Source organism: Triturus cristatus, chromosome 2_2 (assembly GCF_964204655.1).
Source record: "Triturus cristatus chromosome 2_2, aTriCri1.1, whole genome shotgun sequence".
In the NCBI taxonomy this organism is placed as follows: Eukaryota; Metazoa; Chordata; class Amphibia; order Caudata; family Salamandridae; genus Triturus; species Triturus cristatus.
In genome coordinates, this window is record NC_140582.1 from 425,318,091 (window position 1) to 425,338,024 (window position 19,934).

General features: G+C 45.4%; 1 protein-coding gene across 1 annotated transcript in view; it reads left to right on the forward strand.

Annotated features, from left to right (window-relative positions):
* Positions 1–19,934, forward strand: part of LOC146862311 (N-heparan sulfate sulfotransferase 4) — a 1,181,511-nt gene that overhangs the window by 141,516 nt on the left and 1,020,061 nt on the right. The window lies entirely within an intron of this gene.

The window sequence follows — 19,934 nt, forward strand, 5'->3', positions numbered from 1 at the left end:
AAAGTAGTGATTTGGAATTTACTTGTAACATGCGCCTCTAAAGCAATAGTGATCAAGAGCATCAATGAAATGCTATATTGGTTTCAAAATCAAAACATGAAGAAAAATCTATCTAGCCTGATACAAAATTATTCTAATGTGTTTCTGTTATTTAAATGTGATCAAACTCATCTAACGTGTTCCTGTTGTTTAAATTAGAATCTACACAGCTCTAAGCACATTAGTTGGCATAGTTTTATTGTATTTAATGACAAAAACGACATTCAATATAAAAATGGCATTTGAAACATCCACACTAACTATGTATGCTAATATAAATTGGTAATGGTGTTGGAAGAGGATCATAACAGTCAAACAAGTTACATACATATGTAAAACAGCATTTTTTAAGGACTTCAAGTGCCTAAGAAATATTATGAGTAGTAGAACTGGAACAAAAGTAGAACAAAGGATTTTCTTTTGGATATGTTGATTTTAATTTACTACCATCCCAAACAGAAACCAAATCTAAAACAGTTAATTTTTTTGGTCAATTTCCTCCAAAATGTTAAATTCTAATGATAATCTATGCAGGGATCATAATCAGAAGAATGATGAGTAGGAACTGGATTTTACATGTACATATTGACAGCAATTGAATAGAAAGAACAATGCTCTAATTCAGTTTCTGCAACAAGTTAAATCTAGGCATTGTAAGCAGCCTAAATTGAATAATAAAGCATACAACACAAAATAACATTATGCAGTTATGCAGAAACGAGTACACAATGTTGAATATTGACAAAAGATGTCAGCGGAGTTACACTGATTGATGTTTTGTAGTAAATCTCTTATTTTCACAAGGGTCAGTACAGGGTCAAATTGGGGCTTAAACCTTTAGTCAAAATCTTTGACACTGCACTCATTCAGATCATTGATTTTTGGCATTTGTTTTAAATGTGTGCTAAAACACAAGCGTGAAAAGATGAAAAGATGGTCTGCCGTATGGACTACCCCAGGCTTCTTCAACCAGTACCTCGTGTGCTACTGTTAGCTCTCCAGTTAATTTGAAGTAGCTCTCCTCTGTGCAGCTCAATCTATTTAATTAGAAGCTTTGCTTGGTTGAATTAATATATGTATGCCAACATTGAAAGTGTGTATTTCAGATGAAAATGTATTATCAGAATTCATAAGCTGATGATGGAGAAAAAACTGCTCAATTTTCAATATATATTTAAAGCTGATATTTTAGTGCCCAATCTTGTGGTGCTTGGGAAACTTATTACTAAACTCATTACCTTGCTGCCATGGACATTACACATATGGCTGTCATATTATCTATGTGACGGTATTCACAATTAGCAAAGGCTTTTAACATTACTGCTGGCAACCCTGCCTGATGCACTGAGGTGATCACTGTTAGCAATATTGCATGTGGTGGTCATTAATGTAATCTTGTCACTATTACAAGGCTAATGACATTAGCAGGTAAGGATGATGGTTTTTTTCAGTAAACATGAGTAGCACCTATTACAGAAAAGGCTGGGCAACTAGTTTGTATATTCAAGCAGTGTGTTTATACACTTTATTTAGGATGTTTTGAGAGACTAACCGGTATGTTGTGGTGAAGATCGTTGTGTTTACTTATCTGTGGAAAAAAAGCCCAAGTGGGGATAGCTCAGAGTTCTTTAGGTAGAGAATTCTCTACTTGGATTGACACATTGGAAGTGGTGCTGGTATTAAAGTAGGGGCTTCAGGTATATTTACTTGGGGCATCAAAATGCCATTAATTGATCTACATGTTTATGCTGTTGCTTTGATTTTGCAAATCCCAGATTTGAAAGACTGCACAGTGTATGGCTTAAGTATTTACAAAATGAACTGATCCTGCAGAATAGGAGACATGAGTTTTGTAATCCTCAAAAAAGGCATGATTTGCTCAGCCTACAATCTTTCACAGACTATTTTATGCCTGTGCGTTTTGGATCAGGAGTCTAATGATGCAAACTATCTGTTGCTGGTTTTTAAAAATGAGGTAGGTGTTTAGAGATTCTGCAGCCTTTGTATGACACATTATCTTTGTCCAAACATTTTTGTTTTGATGTATTTCTGTTAGCATATCTTTTATCAGAATTTTATGTCCTATGTAGTATTTTAATTGGATTTATTTTCTTGTGATGGAATTATACTAACAATGGCAAAACACATAACAGTGGTAATTAATACATTGATGCCTTCATACTGTAATCAAATATCAAAATGATGCTATATGTTTGCATTCTAGTTTACAATCTGATATTCAATTATAAATGTATTATAAATGTAGGAGAATGTTTTATCCCACATGCTACCTTGTAGAGAAAAACCCTGAAAAATAGGAGACAAAATAAGAAGAAAAAAGTAAGTAAGATGAGAACAAATTATGTAACAAGAAACAAGAAAGAGGGCATAGAGACAATGTAGAACAGAAATATAGAAAGAACACAGAAGACAAGAGATGTAGTGAAAGTAAAATAATTTTAAACAAGTATTGGAATATGTACATTTTGAATTGATATTATGCTAAGGTATGATAATGAGTATGGGACAGATAAAAGGAAAATGCTTTGTAATAATTCTCCTTCATGTTGTATTCCTGACGTATACTTTAACATAATATTTGGTGGCTTGTAATCAAATTAAATCATGGGGCTTTGTCAAGAGGATATTTTGTATCTCCACTTCTAGGCTCAGTAGTCAAAGTCAAATACTGGACCCACATCATTCACCATTTTAAATAAATTGCAATTTTACATTCAACTACCCACTAAAACCAAAGTCATTATAATGTGTTTATTTGAAACTAAATCAGCAGAAGGATTTTTCTATGTATATGTCACTCAAATATCAGCCATTGGAATTCACTGATTTTCTGCTTTGTTCACGAAGAAACAAATTAAGATAGTGAAAGGTCTTTCTCTATTGGGATTGCACAATCCTACACCTTTTAGTGAAAGCATGAAACTCACACAAGCAGTCACAGACATTTTGCAATCTAGAACACCATTGTTGAGCTGGGTCTTATCTTCCCTCTTATTTACTGGATTATATCTTAGACCAGCCACTTCCCTTTCAATAGTATGTGAAAACCATGTACACTTGCAGAGAAATTGTTGCCTAGAATGAAAAGGGCTGTGAGCTAACTTGTCTGCATTCTTTTAGCCACACCCACAGCTCTTAATTTGGAACAAAATGTAATGTTTGAGACTTAAAACATACAATAACAAAAATACACATTTGATTTTATCTGAAAACATTGCCATACATATGGTTCATCTTTAGACGTTGAACCAAACCCTTCAAACATTCTTATGCAAATAATAAATCCCATTTCAATATCAATTGAATTGGTTCCTAATTACACTCACTTTGCATATGTTTCAAAATGACATGTAACAGGTGAATATTTGTTGCTAAGAATAATGTTTTTAAATGAGCTTATTTTGTTTAGCATACTCACTCAGATCTTGAGAACTGTTAAACTGTGTTGATGTACGTGAGTAAGTGAATGCAACTATCTATTGCTTTTCATTTATAAAAATAAAGGCCTGCTTTGTCCTGGTTATTTAAAACTTGGCAAAGATAATACAAGTTGTTGCAGTGAGGGGGGAAGTGGGATATACCATATAACACTGATGGAGATTATAACACAAGTCACCATGCTTCATGCATCCAAATCCCCTATTCACTCTAAAAACAAAATTAAAGCACAATGAGTGGCCTCCTAGGCTCAATGATGCTATTTTGAAATCAAGGGTAGTTTGAAATTCTGGAGGGCTTATTAAAATGATGAACTTATGCTTTACATTTATGTTAATTCTACGTTACCAGTGATTACTTTCATATCCCCCACTGCACTTGTGCAAGACAAGTCCCCAACGTGCCCTTTTAGTGTCAATAAAACATTTGACAAATTAATGGCAGATTTGGAAGATAATAGATTTTTATATTCACCGGTGCTCAGAAATAGATTTTTCTCCCCACCCAAACCTCTCCAAGCAGGTATCTTATTCCACCACGACCGTTGAGGTTATGCCAGACCCATGAAAGTCTAATTGGGGAGAGAAGGAAGGGATCTCAGCTCCAAGCCCTCTGTAGTCATGAGCCTCTAGAGAGAACAGGCAGGAATCTCACAGGCTACAAGCCCCATCGGAGGTTTAAGATAGCAAACCTAAGGCCAAGAACCACTGGTTTTCTTTACTACATATTTTCAAACCCTTAAATCAAAATTATCTCTCCATTTTGTTCTCTGATGAACAGACCATCAGCAGAAATATAGGTGCACCATGAATGTCATTATTTTAATTACTTGTGAATTCCCTTAAATAAGTCTGCTTTGCTTTTGGCGCGTTGAGAAGTATAACCAAAATGCTGCATTAAGAATTTGTGTTGAAATCAATAGTAATACTTTATGTTTGTGAATTCAATTAAAAACAATGTGAATTTTGGTGATGGTTTTACTGTGGGGTTTCAAAATTCTTGAAGAACATTCCAATAAGTCCAGTTCACTTTTTTTTATCGTTGATGAAAATACACATTATCGCACAAGCATCTAATGCTATAGATTAAATTTAGGTCTAAACAGATATACATACTTTGTTTACGACATTTCATTTTTGCTAGCACTGCAACATATGTAAAAGGAGATATATTATTTAAGATCAGTTCAACAAAGATTGTTTTAATTAAATAAGAAAAGTAGTTTTCTTGATTCACATTTTGTAAATTATTAACACATTAAAATATCTGCCTATGTTATTTCCCTTCCCTCCTAAGAATTTCATGTTAATGATCATTTTATTTCAGTCTTGCTGAGATAATGGCTGTATAGCATAAAGTGAACAGTCGGAGTGCTAAATTGTGAATTTCCACAGTCCTGGGCTTTCTGATATCTTATGTAGTTCAAAAGCTAAAGCAGCGCTATTTTGAGGTTGAGAAATGGTTGCTTGTCACATGAACATTTAAAGCATGTGCTTCTTTTGAATGACAATGAATGAGCATTCATGACATATTTATGCAAGAAACAGATCTTAACACAATAACGAATAGGAATATAACAACACAATTAACCCCTTCGCTGCTAGGCCTTTTCCCCTCCTGTGCTAAGCCCTTTTTGGGCTATTTGAGGTAGTGCGCGCTTAGGCCCCTGTAACTTTTTGACCACATTAGGTATCCACGCCAAATTTGCGTCCTTTTCTTCCAACATCTTGGGGATTCTAAAGGTACCCAGGGTTTGTGGATTCTCCTAGAGGGGTCACAGAAATTAGTCAAAATACAGCAATTTTTTTTTTTTTTTGTGAAAAATGTGAAAAACGGGCTGCAAATGAAAGCTTCTGGGTTTTTCTCTGCAAATGGTATCAAAAAAGGGTTTGTGGGGCTGAAATCACAATTTCTCCAGCTTTTAGGGAATGACAGACTTTTGTTAGAAAACCAACATTTTTTACACAGTTTTGGCATTTTTCTGGGACATACCCTATTTTTGCTATTTTTTGTGCTTTCAACCTCCTTCCAGTTAACGGTAGAAAAGGGTAACAAAACAATAATGGATCCTGGAAAGCTATACATTTTTGAAAAGTAGACAAAATTCTGAATTCAGCAAGGGGTCATTTGCGTAGATCCATCAAGGTTTCTTTATAGAAATTTACAGGCAAATATAGGAGAAATTAAAAATTTGTTGAAAAAAGCAGCCTCTTGAGTCAACGTTTTTACCTGTAACTTCTTCGAATTATGACATCTCTTTGAAAGCAATGTACCGTTACATCCGGTAGACCTTCCTGGTTGTGGGGACATATAGGACTTGTAGGTTCATCAAGAGCCCAACGAACCCAGAGTAGAAAAATGAGCAGCATTTTGTAATGTTTTTTTTTTTTGGTCCGGGTATATAGCAATTATTGTGGGAAAATGTATACTTGGAAAAATCGGTATGAAAGTCACCTATGTATTTCTGAAATGGGAACAAATTACAGAGTTCAGAAACAGTGCATATTTGCACATTTTCGAAATTGGGAATACTCATATTTGCATGACAATTATTGGTCATTTTTCAAAATGACTTTTTTTTTACACAATGTCTTTCATTTGGAAGGGAGAAATGCATCAAAAATCAACAGGTAATAACAGTTGCTTTACAAATTTGAACTACCCTAAGTCTCCCGAGAAAAATGGTACCTCACTTGTGTGGGTAGGCATAGTGCCCACGACAGGAAGTGGCTCAAAACCTAAGGTGAACACACCACATTTTCACACTGAAAATTTACACTTTTTTTGCAAAGAGTCTAGCTGTAGTTTTTGAACCCTAGCCCTGCCGGCACCTAGGGAAACCTAGCAAACCTATACATTTTTGAAAACTAGACACCCAGGGGAATCCAGGATGGGGTGACTTGACTGCCTCCCACCATGGTCTGTTACCCAGAATCCCTTGCAAACGTAAAAAATTGAAAAAAAAACCACATTTTCCCCACATTTCTGTGATGGAAAGTTCTGGAATCTGCGTGGATCCACAAATTTCCACCCACCCCGCGTTCCCCAAAGTCCTACGAGAAAAATGGTACCTCACTTGTGCGGGTCGGCCTAGTGCCCGCGACAGGAAACGGCGCAAAACGCAACGTGGTTTTGGAGTGAAAAATGACCCTTTTTTTGGCAAAGTGACTAGCTGTAGATTTTGTACCCTAGCCCTGCCGGCACCTAGGGAAACCTAGCAAACCTATACATTTCTGAAAACTAGACACCCAGGGGAATCCAGGATGGGGTGACTTGACTGCCTCCCACCATGGTCTGTTACCCAGAATCCCTAGCAAACGTAAAAAATTGACAAAAAAAACACATTTTCCCCACATTTCTGTGATGGAAAGTTCTGGAATCTGCATGGATCCACAAATTTCCACCCACCCCGCGTTCCCCAAAGTCCTACGAGAAAAATGGTACCTCACTTGTGCGGGTCGGCCTAGTACCCGCGACAGGAAACGGCGCAAAACGCAACGTGGTTTTGGAGTGAAAAATGACCCTTTTTTTGGCAAAGTGACTAGCTGTAGATTTTGTACCCTAGCCCTGCCGGCACCTAGGGAAACCTAGCAAACCTATACATTTTTGAAAACTAGACACCCAGGGGAATCCAGGATGGGGTGACTTGACTGCCTCCCACCATGGTCTGTTACCCAGAATCCCTTGCAAACGTAAAAAATTGAAAAAAAAACCACATTTTCCCCACATTTCTGTGATGGAAAGTTCTGGAATCTGCGTGGATCCACAAATTTCCACCCACCCCGCGTTCCCCAAAGTCCTACGAGAAAAATGGTACCTCACTTGTGCGGGTCGGCCTAGTGCCCGCGACAGGAAACGGCGCAAAACGCAACGTGGTTTTGGAGTGAAAAATGACCCTTTTTTGGCAAAGTGACTAGCTGTAGATTTTGTACCCTAGCCCTGCCGGCACCTAGGGAAACCTAGCAAACCTATACATTTCTGAAAACTAGACACCCAGGGGAATCCAGGATGGGGTGACTTGACTGCCTCCCACCATGGTCTGTTACCCAGAATCCCTTGCAAACGTAAAAAATTGACAAAAAAAACACATTTTCCCCACATTTCTGTGATGGAAAGTTCTGGAATCTGCGTGGATCCACAAATTTCCACCCACCCCGCGTTCCCCAAAGTCCTACGAGAAAAATGGTACCTCACTTGTGCGGGTTGGCCTAGTGCCCGCGACAGGAAACGGCGCAAAACGCAACGTGGTTTTGGAGTGAAAAATGACCCTTTTTTTGGCAAAGTGACTAGCTGTAGATTTTGTACCCTAGCCCTGCCGGCACCTAGGGAAACCTAGCAAACCTATACATTTCTGAAAACTAGACACCCAGGGGAATCCAGGATGGGGTGACTTGACTGCCTCCCACCATGGTCTGTTACCCAGAATCCCTTGCAAACGTAAAAAATTGAAAAAAAACCCACATTTTCCCCACATTTCTGTGATGGAAAGTTCTGGAATCTGCGTGGATCCACAAATTTCCACCCACCCCGCGTTCCCCAAAGTCCTACGAGAAAAATGGTACCTCACTTGTGCGGGTCGGCCTAGTGCCCACGACAGGAAACGGCGCAAAACGCAGCGTGGTTTTGGAGTGAAAAATGACCCTTTTTTTGGCAAAGTGACTAGCTGTAGATTTTGTACCCTAGCCCTGCCGGCACCTAGGGAAACCTAGCAAACCTATACATTTTTGAAAACTAGACACCCAGGGGAATCCAGGATGGGGTGACTTGACTGCCTCCCACCATGGTCTGTTACCCAGAATCCCTTGCAAAAGTAAAAAATTGAAAAAAAAACCACATTTTCCCCACATTTCTGTGATGGAAAGTTCTGGAATCTGCGTGGATCCACAAATTTCCACCCACCCCGCGTTCCCCAAAGTCCTACGAGAAAAATGGTACCTCACTTGTGCGGGTCGGCCTAGTGCCCGCAACAGGAAACGGCGCAAAACGCAACGTGGTTTTGGAGTGAAAAATGACCCTTTTTTTGGCAAAGTGACTAGCTGTAGATTTTGTACCCTAGCCCTGCCGGCACCTAGGGAAACCTAGCAAACCTATACATTTCTGAAAACTAGACACCCAGGGGAATCCAGGATGGGGTGACTTGACTGCCTCCCACCATGGTCTGTTACCCAGAATCCCTTGCAAATGTAAAAAATTGACAAAAAAAACACATTTTCCCCACATTTCTGTGATGGAAAGTTCTGGAATCTGCGTGGATCCACAAATTTCCACCCACCCCGCGTTCCCCAAAGTCCTACAAGAAAAATGGTACCTCACTTGTGCGGGTCGGCCTAGTGCCCGCGACAGGAAACGGCGCAAAACGCAACGTGGTTTTGGAGTGAAAAATGACCCTTTTTTTGGCAAAGTGACTAGCTGTAGATTTTGTACCCTAGCCCTGCCGGCACCTAGGGAAACCTAGCAAACCTATACATTTTTGAAAACTAGACACCCAGGGGAATCCAGGATGGGGTGACTTGACTGCCTCCCACCATGGTCTGTTACCCAGAATCCCTTGCAAACGTAAAAAATTGAAAAAAAAAACACATTTTCCCCACATTTCTGTGATGGAAAGTTCTGGAATCTGCGTGGATCCACAAATTTCCACCCACCCCGCGTTCCCCAAAGTCCTACGAGAAAAATGGTACCTCACTTGTGCGGGTCGGCCTAGTGCCCGCGACAGGAAACGGCGCAAAACGCAACGTGGTTTTGGAGTGAAAAATGACCCTTTTTTTGGCAAAGTGACTAGCTGTAGATTTTGTACCCTAGCCCTGCCGGCACCTAGGGAAACCTAGCAAACCTATACATTTCTGAAAACTAGACACCCAGGGGAATCCAGGATGGGGTGACTTGACTGCCTCCCACCATGGTCTGTTACCCAGAATCCCTTGTAAACGTAAAAAATTGACAAAAAAAACACATTTTCCCCACATTTCTGTGATGGAAAGTTCTGGAATCTGCGTGGATCCACAAATTTCCACCCACCCCGCGTTCCCCAAAGTCCTACGAGAAAAATGGTACCTCACTTGTGCGGGTTGGCCTAGTGCCCGCGACAGGAAACGGCGCAAAACGCAACGTGGTTTTGGAGTGAAAAATGACCCTTTTTTTGGCAAAGTGACTAGCTGTAGATTTTGTACCCTAGCCCTGCCGGCACCTAGGGAAACCTAGCAAACCTATACATTTCTGAAAACTAGACACCCAGGGGAATCCAGGATGGGGTGACTTGACTGCCTCCCACCATGGTCTGTTACCCAGAATCCCTTGCAAACGTAAAAAATTGACAAAAAAAACACATTTTCCCCACATTTCTGTGATGGAAAGTTCTGGAATCTGCGTGGATCCACAAATTTCCACCCACCCCGCGTTCCCCAAAGTCCTACGAGAAAAATGGTACCTCACTTGTGCGGGTCGGCCTAGTGCCCGCGACAGGAAACGGCGCAAAACGCAACGTGGTTTTGGAGTGAAAAATGACCCTTTTTTTGGCAAAGTGACTAGCTGTAGATGTTGTACCCTAGCCCTGCCGGCACCTAGGGAAACCTAGCAAACCTATACATTTCTGAAAACTAGACACCCAGGGGAATCCAGGATGGGGTGACTTGACTGCCTCCCACCATGGTCTGTTACCCAGAATCCCTTGCAAACGTAAAAAATTGACAAAAAAAACACATTTTCCCCACATTTCTGTGATGGAAAGTTCTGGAATCTGCGTGGATCCACAAATTTCCACCCACCCCGCGTTCCCCAAAGTCCTACGAGAAAAATGGTACCTCACTTGTGCGGGTCGGCCTAGTGCCCGCGACAGGAAACGGCGCAAAACGCAACGTGGTTTTGGAGTGAAAAATGACCCTTTTTTTGGCAAAGTGACTAGCTGTAGATTTTGTACCCTAGCCCTGCCGGCACCTAGGGAAACCTAGCAAACCTATACATTTTTGAAAACTAGACACCCAGGGGAATCCAGGATGGGGTGACTTGACTGCCTCCCACCATGGTCTGTTACCCAGAATCCCTAGCAAACGTAAAAAATTGACAAAAAAAACACATTTTCCCCACATTTCTGTGATGGAAAGTTCTGGAATCTGCGTGGATCCACAAATTTCCACCCACCCCGCGTTCCCCAAAGTCCTACGAGAAAAATGGTACCTCACTTGTGCGGGTCGGCCTAGTGCCCGCGACAGGAAACGGCGTAAAACGCAACGTGGTTTTGGAGTGAAAAATGACCCTTTTTTTGGCAAAGTGACTAGCTGTAGATTTTGTACCCTAGCCCTGCCGGCACCTAGGGAAACCTAGCAAACCTATACATTTTTGAAAACTAGACACCCAGGGGAATCCAGGATGGGGTGACTTGACTGCCTCCCACCATGGTCTGTTACCCAGAATCCCTTGCAAACGTAAAAAATTGAAAAAAAACCCACATTTTCCCCACATTTCTGTGATGGAAAGTTCTGGAATCTGCGTGGATCCACAAATTTCCACCCACCCCGCGTTCCCCAAAGTCCTACGAGAAAAATGGTACCTCACTTGTGCGGGTCGGCCTAGTGCCCGCGACAGGAAACGGCGCAAAACGCAACGTGGTTTTGGAGTGAAAAATGACTCTTTTTTGGCAAAGTGACTAGCTGTAGATTTTGTACCCTAGCCCTGCCGGCACCTAGGGAAACCTAGCAAACCTATACATTTCTGAAAACTAGACACCCAGGGGAATCCAGGATGGGGTGACTTGACTGCCTCCCACCATGGTCTGTTACCCAGAATCCCTTGCAAACGTAAACAATTGACAAAAAAAACACATTTTCCCCACATTTCTGTGATGGAAAGTTCTGTAATCTGCGTGGATCCACAAATTTCCACCCACCCCGCGTTCCCCAAAGTCCTACGAGAAAAATGGTACCTCACTTGTGCGGGTCGGCCTAGTGCCCGCGACAGGAAACGGCGCAAAACGCAACGTCGTTTTGGAGTGAAAAATGACCCTTTTTTTGGCAAAGTGACTAGCTGTAGATTTTGTACCCTAGCCCTGCCGGCACCTAGGGAAACCTAGCAAACCTATACATTTCTGAAAACTAGACACCCGGCGGTTTCCAGGGAGGTATGGCTTGCATGGATCCCCCAACGTTTCCTTACCCAGAATCCCCTGCAAACCTCAATTTTTGCCCAAAAAATCACTTTTTTCACACATTTTGGGGTGGGAAAGTAGTGGCATCACCGGGCTCACACAAATTTACCACCACCCAGCGTTCCCCCAGGTCTCCCGGTAAAAATGGTGCCTCACTTGTGTGGGAGGCCCAAGTACCCGCGGCAGGCAAGGGCCCCAAAGGTAGTGAGGCCACCTCAAGATGGCCTATCGCCAAACCACCTGGTTTTGCAAGGGGGGTCACTTTGGTTTTTGGCCCGGTGCGCGGCGGCCATCTAGGGAAACCTACCAAACCCAGGCATTTTTGAAAACTAGACACCCGGCGGCTTCCAGGGAGGTATGGCTTGCGTGGATCCCCCAACGTTTCCTTACCCAGAATCCCCTGCAAACCTCAATTTTTGCCCAAAAAATCACTTTTTTCACACATTTTGGGGTGGGAAAGTAGTGGCATCACCGGGCTCACACAAATTTACCACCACCCAGCGTTCCCCCAGGTCTCCCGGTAAAAATGGTGCCTCACTTGTGTGGGAGGCCCAAGTACCCGCGGCAGGCAAGGGCCCCAAAGGTAGTGAGGCCACCTCAAGATGGCCTATCGCCAAACCACCTGGTTTTGCAAGGGGGGTCACTTTGGTTTTTGGCCCGGTGCACGGCGGCCATCTAGGGAAACCTACCAAACCCAGGCATTTTTGAAAACTAGACACCCGGCGGCTTCCAGGGAGGTATGGCTTGCGTGGATCCCCCAACGTTTCCTTACCCAGAATCCCCTGCAAACCTCAATTTTTGCTCAAAAAATCACTTTTTTCACACATTTTGGGGTGGGAAAGTAGTGGCATCACCGGGCTCACACAAATTTACCACCACCCAGCGTTCCCCCAGGTCTCCCGGTAAAAATGGTGCCTCACTTGTGTGGGAGGCCCAAGTACCCGCGGCAGGCAAGGGCCCCAAAGGTAGTGAGGCCACCTCAAGATGGCCTATCGCCAAACCACCTGGTTTTGCAAGGGGGGTCACTTTGGTTTTTGGCCCGGTGCGCGGCGGCCATCTAGGGAAACCTACCAAACCCAGGCATTTTTGAAAACTAGACACCCGGCGGCTTCCAGGGAGGTATGGCTTGCGTGGATCCCCCAACGTTTCCTTACCCAGAATCCCCTGCAAACCTCAATTTTTGCCCAAAAAATCACTTTTTTCACACATTTTGGGGTGGGAAAGTAGTGGCATCACCGGGCTCACACAAATTTACCACCACCCAGCGTTCCCCCAGGTCTCCCGGTAAAAATGGTGCCTCACTTGTGTGGGAGGCCCAAGTACCCGCGGCAGGCAAGGGCCCCAAAGGTAGTGAGGCCACCTCAAGATGGCCTATCGCCAAACCACCTGGTTTTGCAAGGGGGGTCACTTTGGTTTTTGGCCCGGTGCGCGGCGGCCATCTAGGGAAACCTACCAAACCCAGGCATTTTTGAAAACTAGACACCCGGCGGCTTCCAGGGAGGTATGGCTTGCGTGGATCCCCCAACGTTTCCTTACCCAGAATCCCCTGCAAACCTCAATTTTTGCTCAAAAAATCACTTTTTTCACACATTTTGGGGTGGGAAAGTAGTGGCATCACCGGGCTCACACAAATTTACCACCACCCAGCGTTCCCCCAGGTCTCCCGGTAAAAATGGTGCCTCACTTGTGTGGGAGGCCCAAGTACCCGCGGCAGGCAAGGGCCCCAAAGGTAGTGAGGCCACCTCAAGATGGCCTATCGCCAAACCACCTGGTTTTGCAAGGGGGGTCACTTTGGTTTTTGGCCCGGTGCGCGGCGGCCATCTAGGGAAACCTACCAAACCCAGGCATTTTTGAAAACTAGACACCCGGCGGCTTCCAGGGAGGTATGGCTTGCGTGGATCCCCCAACGTTTCCTTACCCAGAATCCCCTGCAAACCTCAATTTTTGCTCAAAAAATCACTTTTTTCACACATTTTGGGGTGGGAAAGTAGTGGCATCACCGGGCTCACACAAATTTACCACCACCCAGCGTTCCCCCAGGTCTCCTGGTAAAAATGGTGCCTCACTTGTGTGGGAGGCCCAAGTACCCGCGGCAGGCAAGGGCCCCAAAGGTAGTGAGGCGACATTTGGGATAGGCAATGTTGATGTTGCCTCACTACGTTTGGGGCCCTTGCCTGCCGCGGGTACTTGGGCCTCCCACACAAGTGAGGCACCATTTTTACCGGGAGACCTGGGGGAACGCTGGGTGGTGGTAAATTTGTGTGAGCCCGGTGATGCCACTACTTTCCCACCCCAAAATGTGTGAAAAAAGTGATTTTTTGGGCAAAAATTGAGGTTTGCAGGGGATTCTGGGTAAGGAAACGTTGGGGGATCCACGCAAGCCATACCTCCCTGGAAGCCGCCGGGTGTCTAGTTTTCAAAAATGCCTGGGTTTGGTAGGTTTCCCTAGATGGCCGCCGCGCACCGGGCCAAAAACCAAAGTGACCCCCCTTGCAAAACCAGGTGGTTTGGCGATAGGCCATCTTGAGGTGGCCTCACTACCTTTGGGGCCCTTGCCTGCCGCGGGTACTTGGGCCTCCCACACAAGTGAGGCACCATTTTTACCGGGAGACCTGGGGGAACGCTGGGTGGTGGTAAATTTGTGTGAGCCCGGTGATGCCACTACTTTCCCACCCCAAAATGTGTGAAAAAAGTGATTTTTTGGGCAAAAATTGAGGTTTGCAGGGGATTCTGGGTAAGGAAACGTTGGGGGATCCACGCAAGCCATACCTCCCTGGAAGCCGCCGGGTGTCTAGTTTTCAAAAATGCCTGGGTTTGGTAGGTTTCCCTAGATGGCCGCCGCGCACCGGGCCAAAAACCAAAGTGACCCCCCTTGCAAAACCAGGTGGTTTGGCGATAGGCCATCTTGAGGTGGCCTCACTACCTTTGGGGCCCTTGCCTGCCGCGGGTACTTGGGCCTCCCACACAAGTGAGGCACCATTTTTACCGGGAGACCTGGGGGAACGCTGGGTGGTGGTAAATTTGTGTGAGCCCGGTGATGCCACTACTTTCCCACCCCAAAATGTGTGAAAAAAGTGATTTTTTGAGCAAAAATTGAGGTTTGCAGGGGATTCTGGGTAAGGAAACGTTGGGGGATCCACGCAAGCCATACCTCCCTGGAAGCCGCCGGGTGTCTAGTTTTCAAAAATGCCTGGGTTTGGTAGGTTTCCCTAGATGGCCGCCGCGCACCGGGCCAAAAACCAAAGTGACCCCCCTTGCAAAACCAGGTGGTTTGGCGATAGGCCATCTTGAGGTGGCCTCACTACCTTTGGGGCCCTTGCCTGCCGCGGGTACTTGGGCCTCCCACACAAGTGAGGCACCATTTTTACCGGGAGACCTGGGGGAACGCTGGGTGGTGGTAAATTTGTGTGAGCCCGGTGATGCCACTACTTTCCCACCCCAAAATGTGTGAAAAAAGTGATTTTTTGGGCAAAAATTGAGGTTTGCAGGGGATTCTGGGTAAGGAAACGTTGGGGGATCCACGCAAGCCATACCTCCCTGGAAGCCGCCGGGTGTCTAGTTTTCAAAAATGCCTGGGTTTGGTAGGTTTCCCTAGATGGCCGCCGCGCACCGGGCCAAAAACCAAAGTGACCCCCCTTGCAAAACCAGGTGGTTTGGCGATAGGCCATCTTGAGGTGGCCTCACTACCTTTGGGGCCCTTGCCTGCCGCGGGTACTTGGGCCTCCCACACAAGTGAGGCACCATTTTTACCGGGAGACCTGGGGGAACGCTGGGTGGTGGTAAATTTGTGTGAGCCCGGTGATGCCACTACTTTCCCACCCCAAAATGTGTGAAAAAAGTGATTTTTTGAGCAAAAATTGAGGTTTGCAGGGGATTCTGGGTAAGGAAACGTTGGGGGATCCACGCAAGCCATACCTCCCTGGAAGCCGCCGGGTGTCTAGTTTTCAAAAATGCCTGGGTTTGGTAGGTTTCCCTAGATGGCCGCCGCGCACCGGGCCAAAAACCAAAGTGACCCCCCTTGCAAAACCAGGTGGTTTGGCGATAGGCCATCTTGAGGTGGCCTCACTACCTTTGGGGCCCTTGCCTGCCGCGGGTACTTGGGCCTCCCACACAAGTGAGGCACCATTTTTACCGGGAGACCTGGGGGAACGCTGGGTGGTGGAAAATTTGTGTGAGCCCGGTGATGCCACTACTTTCCCACCCCAAAATGTGTGAAAAAGTGATTTTTTGGGCAAAAATTGAGGTTTGCAGGGGATTCTGGGTAAGGAAACGTTGGGGGATCCACGCAAGCCATACCTCCCTGGAAGCCGCCGGGTGTCTAGTTTTCAAAAATGCCTGGGTTTGGTAGGTTTCCCTAGATGGCCGCCGCGCACCGGGCCAAAAACCAAAGTGACCCCCCTTGCAAAACCAGGTGGTTTGGCGATAGGCCATCTTGAGGTGGCCTCACTACCTTTGGGGCCCTTGCCTGCCGCGGGTACTTGGGCCTCCCACACAAGTGAGGCACCATTTTTACCGGGAGACCTGGGGGAACGCTGGGTGGTGGTAAATTTGTGTGAGCCCGGTGATGCCACTACTTTCCCACCCCAAAATGTGTGAAAAAAGTGATTTTTTGGGCAAAAATTGAGGTTTGCAGGGGATTCTGGGTAAGGAAACGTTGGGGGATCCACGCAAGCCATACCTCCCTGGAAGCCGCCGGGTGTCTACTTTTCAGAAATGCGTGGGTTGGAAAGGTTTCCCTAGATGGCCGCCGAGCCCTGGGCAAAAAACAAAAGTAACCCCCCTTGCATAACCAGATTACCTATTGTTACTACAGCGTGAGAATTTAGGAATAATACTGCAAAGAAAATGTGGCAGACAATTTGAGGTTTACAGGACAATGGGGATAAAAAATATTTTTCAAATCACTAGAGAGACATCACCATGAACTCCCAAAGGTTTTCGACAATATCTACAGTTGGTGGGTTATTCTTACATGGAAAGTGTACCTTGGCAGAGAAACAAAAAACAAAGATTCCTGCACAACCATCTATTCCTCAAACACACACACATACTGGTTGGATTTGGCACGAGGGCAAGTCATGGTTCAGTGTATTAAATTTTATTAACAAGAGATTTCACAAATATGAAATGCACTGTCAATAATTAAATTCACAAAAAACCAAACCAATGACTTGCAGCTCGTGAGCTGTAAAGCCACGTCAAGGCACCAACCGCTTTACAGGCCATTCACACACCTTTCATACGTGATACAAACAAGACCATTCGCACCACCAGGTACAAAAGCAACACAGTACAAAAATCACCAAAAAGGGACAAGGTACACCCTGCTTCAAAAAAACAAATATTACTGCACAGTCATCTAACCCGCAAGCACACGCACATACTGGTTGGATTTGGCACGAGGGTGAGTGATGGTTCAGTAGATAAAATTGTATTACCAAGTGATTTCACAAAAAATGAAATGCACTGGTAATAATTGAAAGGGCAAGAAACTGAACCATTGACTCACAGCTCGTGAGCTGTAAAGCCACGACAAGGCACCAACCTCTTTACAGGCCATTCATACACCTTTCATACGTGTGAGACATACAAAACCATTCACACCGCCAGCCGCGGGCCCATCACATAACAAAACTCACACCGGCACACAGCGCCATTCAAGGGCCCATCACTTTCACACGCCCACAATCCAGACACAGCAACTACACAGGCAGAAGGATTGCGTGGAGTGGCACTCAGCTAGCAGTGTGTGTAGTGACCAGCAGAAAGTCACTACTCACACACAGCCAGCCAAGCACCGGTCGACACACACCGCTAGCCAAACGCCAGTCCACGCACACCGCTAGCCAAGCGCCAGTCCAGGCACACCGCCATCCAATCGCCAGTCCAGGCACACCGGCAGCCAATCGCCAATCCACCTACACCGCCAGCCAAGCTCCAGTCCACGGACACCACCAGACAAGCACCATTCCACGCACACCGCCAGCCAAGCTCCAGTCCACACACACCACCAGACAAGCTCCAGTCCACGGACACCACCAGCCAAGCTCCAGTCCACGGACACCACCAGCCAAACACCAGTCCGCACACACCACCAGTCCACACACACTGCCAGCCAAGTACCAGTCCACGCACAGCGCCAGCCAAGCACCATTCCACGCACACCACCAGCCAAGCACCATTCCACGCACACCGCCAGCCAAGCACCATTCCACGCACACCACCAGCCACGCACACCGCCAGCCAAGCACCATTCCACGCACACCACCAGCCACGCACCAGTCCACGCACACCGCCAGTCCATGCACACCGCCAGTCCACGCACACCGTCAGCCAAGCACCATTCCACGCACACCACCAACCAAGTGCCAGTCCACACACACCAACAGCCAAGCGCAAGCCTACACACACCGCCATCACATTTTGGATTTTTTTAGAAAAAAATAAAAACACAAACAAATTGCAAATAGATACAAATCTTCTAACAGAAAATCAGCAACTAAATACATTGCACTAACACCAACATTGAAACAGAATCAAATTATCCAAAGAATACAGACCAGCCAGTTCACTTTACCACTCAAGAATCCTCCCAAAATTTTTTTCGCGTGTGGTACGCTCTAAAACAAGCAGAGAGACACAGTGCAGGATGAGAGGGACAATCGGGGCAGTACATACGACACTCCTTCCGCAAACCTCTTCGCCAACAGACTCTACATCTCCTACTGGGAAAATCTTTTGCGGGTGTGGGAGGAATGTGATCTGGAAAGTGGCGTTCTTTCAATCTAGCAACATCCTCCACCAGTCCAACTCTAGGAACACTTGCCTGTTCCACTACAACAAGGCTGCCTATTACAGACTCCTGAAACTTAACAAAAGTCATCTTTGACTCAGGGCAAGAATCCTGGAACACAACAAAAGCATTAAACATTGCCAAGTGGAAAAGATGGATAGCCAACTTCTTGTACCAAATGTAAGCCTTACGAAGAGCAGTGTAAGGTTCCAACCTCTGATCTACTCTGTCAACACCACCCATGTACCTATTATAGTCTAAAACACATACAGGTTTGCGCGCTTCAGCGACCTGACCCCAAACAGTCACAGGTGCAGTGCTTTCATCATGGATGGAAGTCAGCATGTAGACATCTCTCCTGTCTGTAAACTTCACAGCAAGAAGCTCCTGGCAACGCAACGCACTGCACTGTCCCCGCACAAGCTTTTGACAAACAAGTTCTTTCGGAAAACCTTTACGGTTACAGCGGACTGTGCCACAAGCAAAAGTGTCAACTTTGGCCAATTCCCTGAACAACCGTACACCAGTGTAGAAGTTATCTACATATAAATGGTGGCCTTTGTTAAAAAATCCTCTTCCAAGTTCCCAAACAATTTTCTCAGTCACTCCAAAAGTGGACGGACAAGCAGGGAGGTTAAACCTAGATTCCTTACCGGTGTACACCCTGAAATTAGAGACATATCCAGTCCTACTGTCACACAGCATATACAGCTTTATTCCATAGCGTGCCCTCTTACTAGGAATGTATTGCCTAAAAACCAAGCGGCCCTTGAACAACACCAAAGACTCATCCACTGCAATTTCTCTACCAGGGGCATAAATCTCAGAAAATCGATCAACAAAGTGATCAAGGACAGGCCTAATCTTAAAAAGACGGTCACAATCAGGGTGATCTCGTGGCAACGCTAAACCATTATCTACAAAGTGCATCATCCGAAGCAGAAGCAAATACCTGTCACGACTCATGACTGCCGGAAAAATAGACGTTGCCATCAAGGGACTGCTAGACCAATATGAAGCCAATGATGGCTTCCTTAGCAAGCCCATCAAAAAAGTTAAACCCAAGAACTTCTTCATCTCTTCAACATTTGTGGGAGTCCACCGGGTAGCTCTAGAGTGTGGCTTAAGACTGGCACTGTTGTCCCTCAAAAACTGTTCGGCATACAAATTAGTCTGCTCAACAATCTCTGCCAAAAACACATCGTCCATAAACAACTGAAAAAAATTTACAGGCAAAAAGTTCTCGGTATTCACTCTAGACCCTGGAACACCAGTAAACTCAGGAAATTCCGGCTGCACCATGCCAGGGGCAACCCAGAGGTCATCACTTTCAACGGGAAGACTTGCAGCCCCAGCCTGCAGCCCAGATGTCTCTTGCCGCACTACACCAACGGAAAGGCTTGCAGCCCCAGCCTGCAGCCCAGATGCCTCTTGCCGCACTACACCAACGGGAAGCCTTGCAGTCCCAGCCTGCAGCCCAGATGTCTCTTGCCGCACTACACC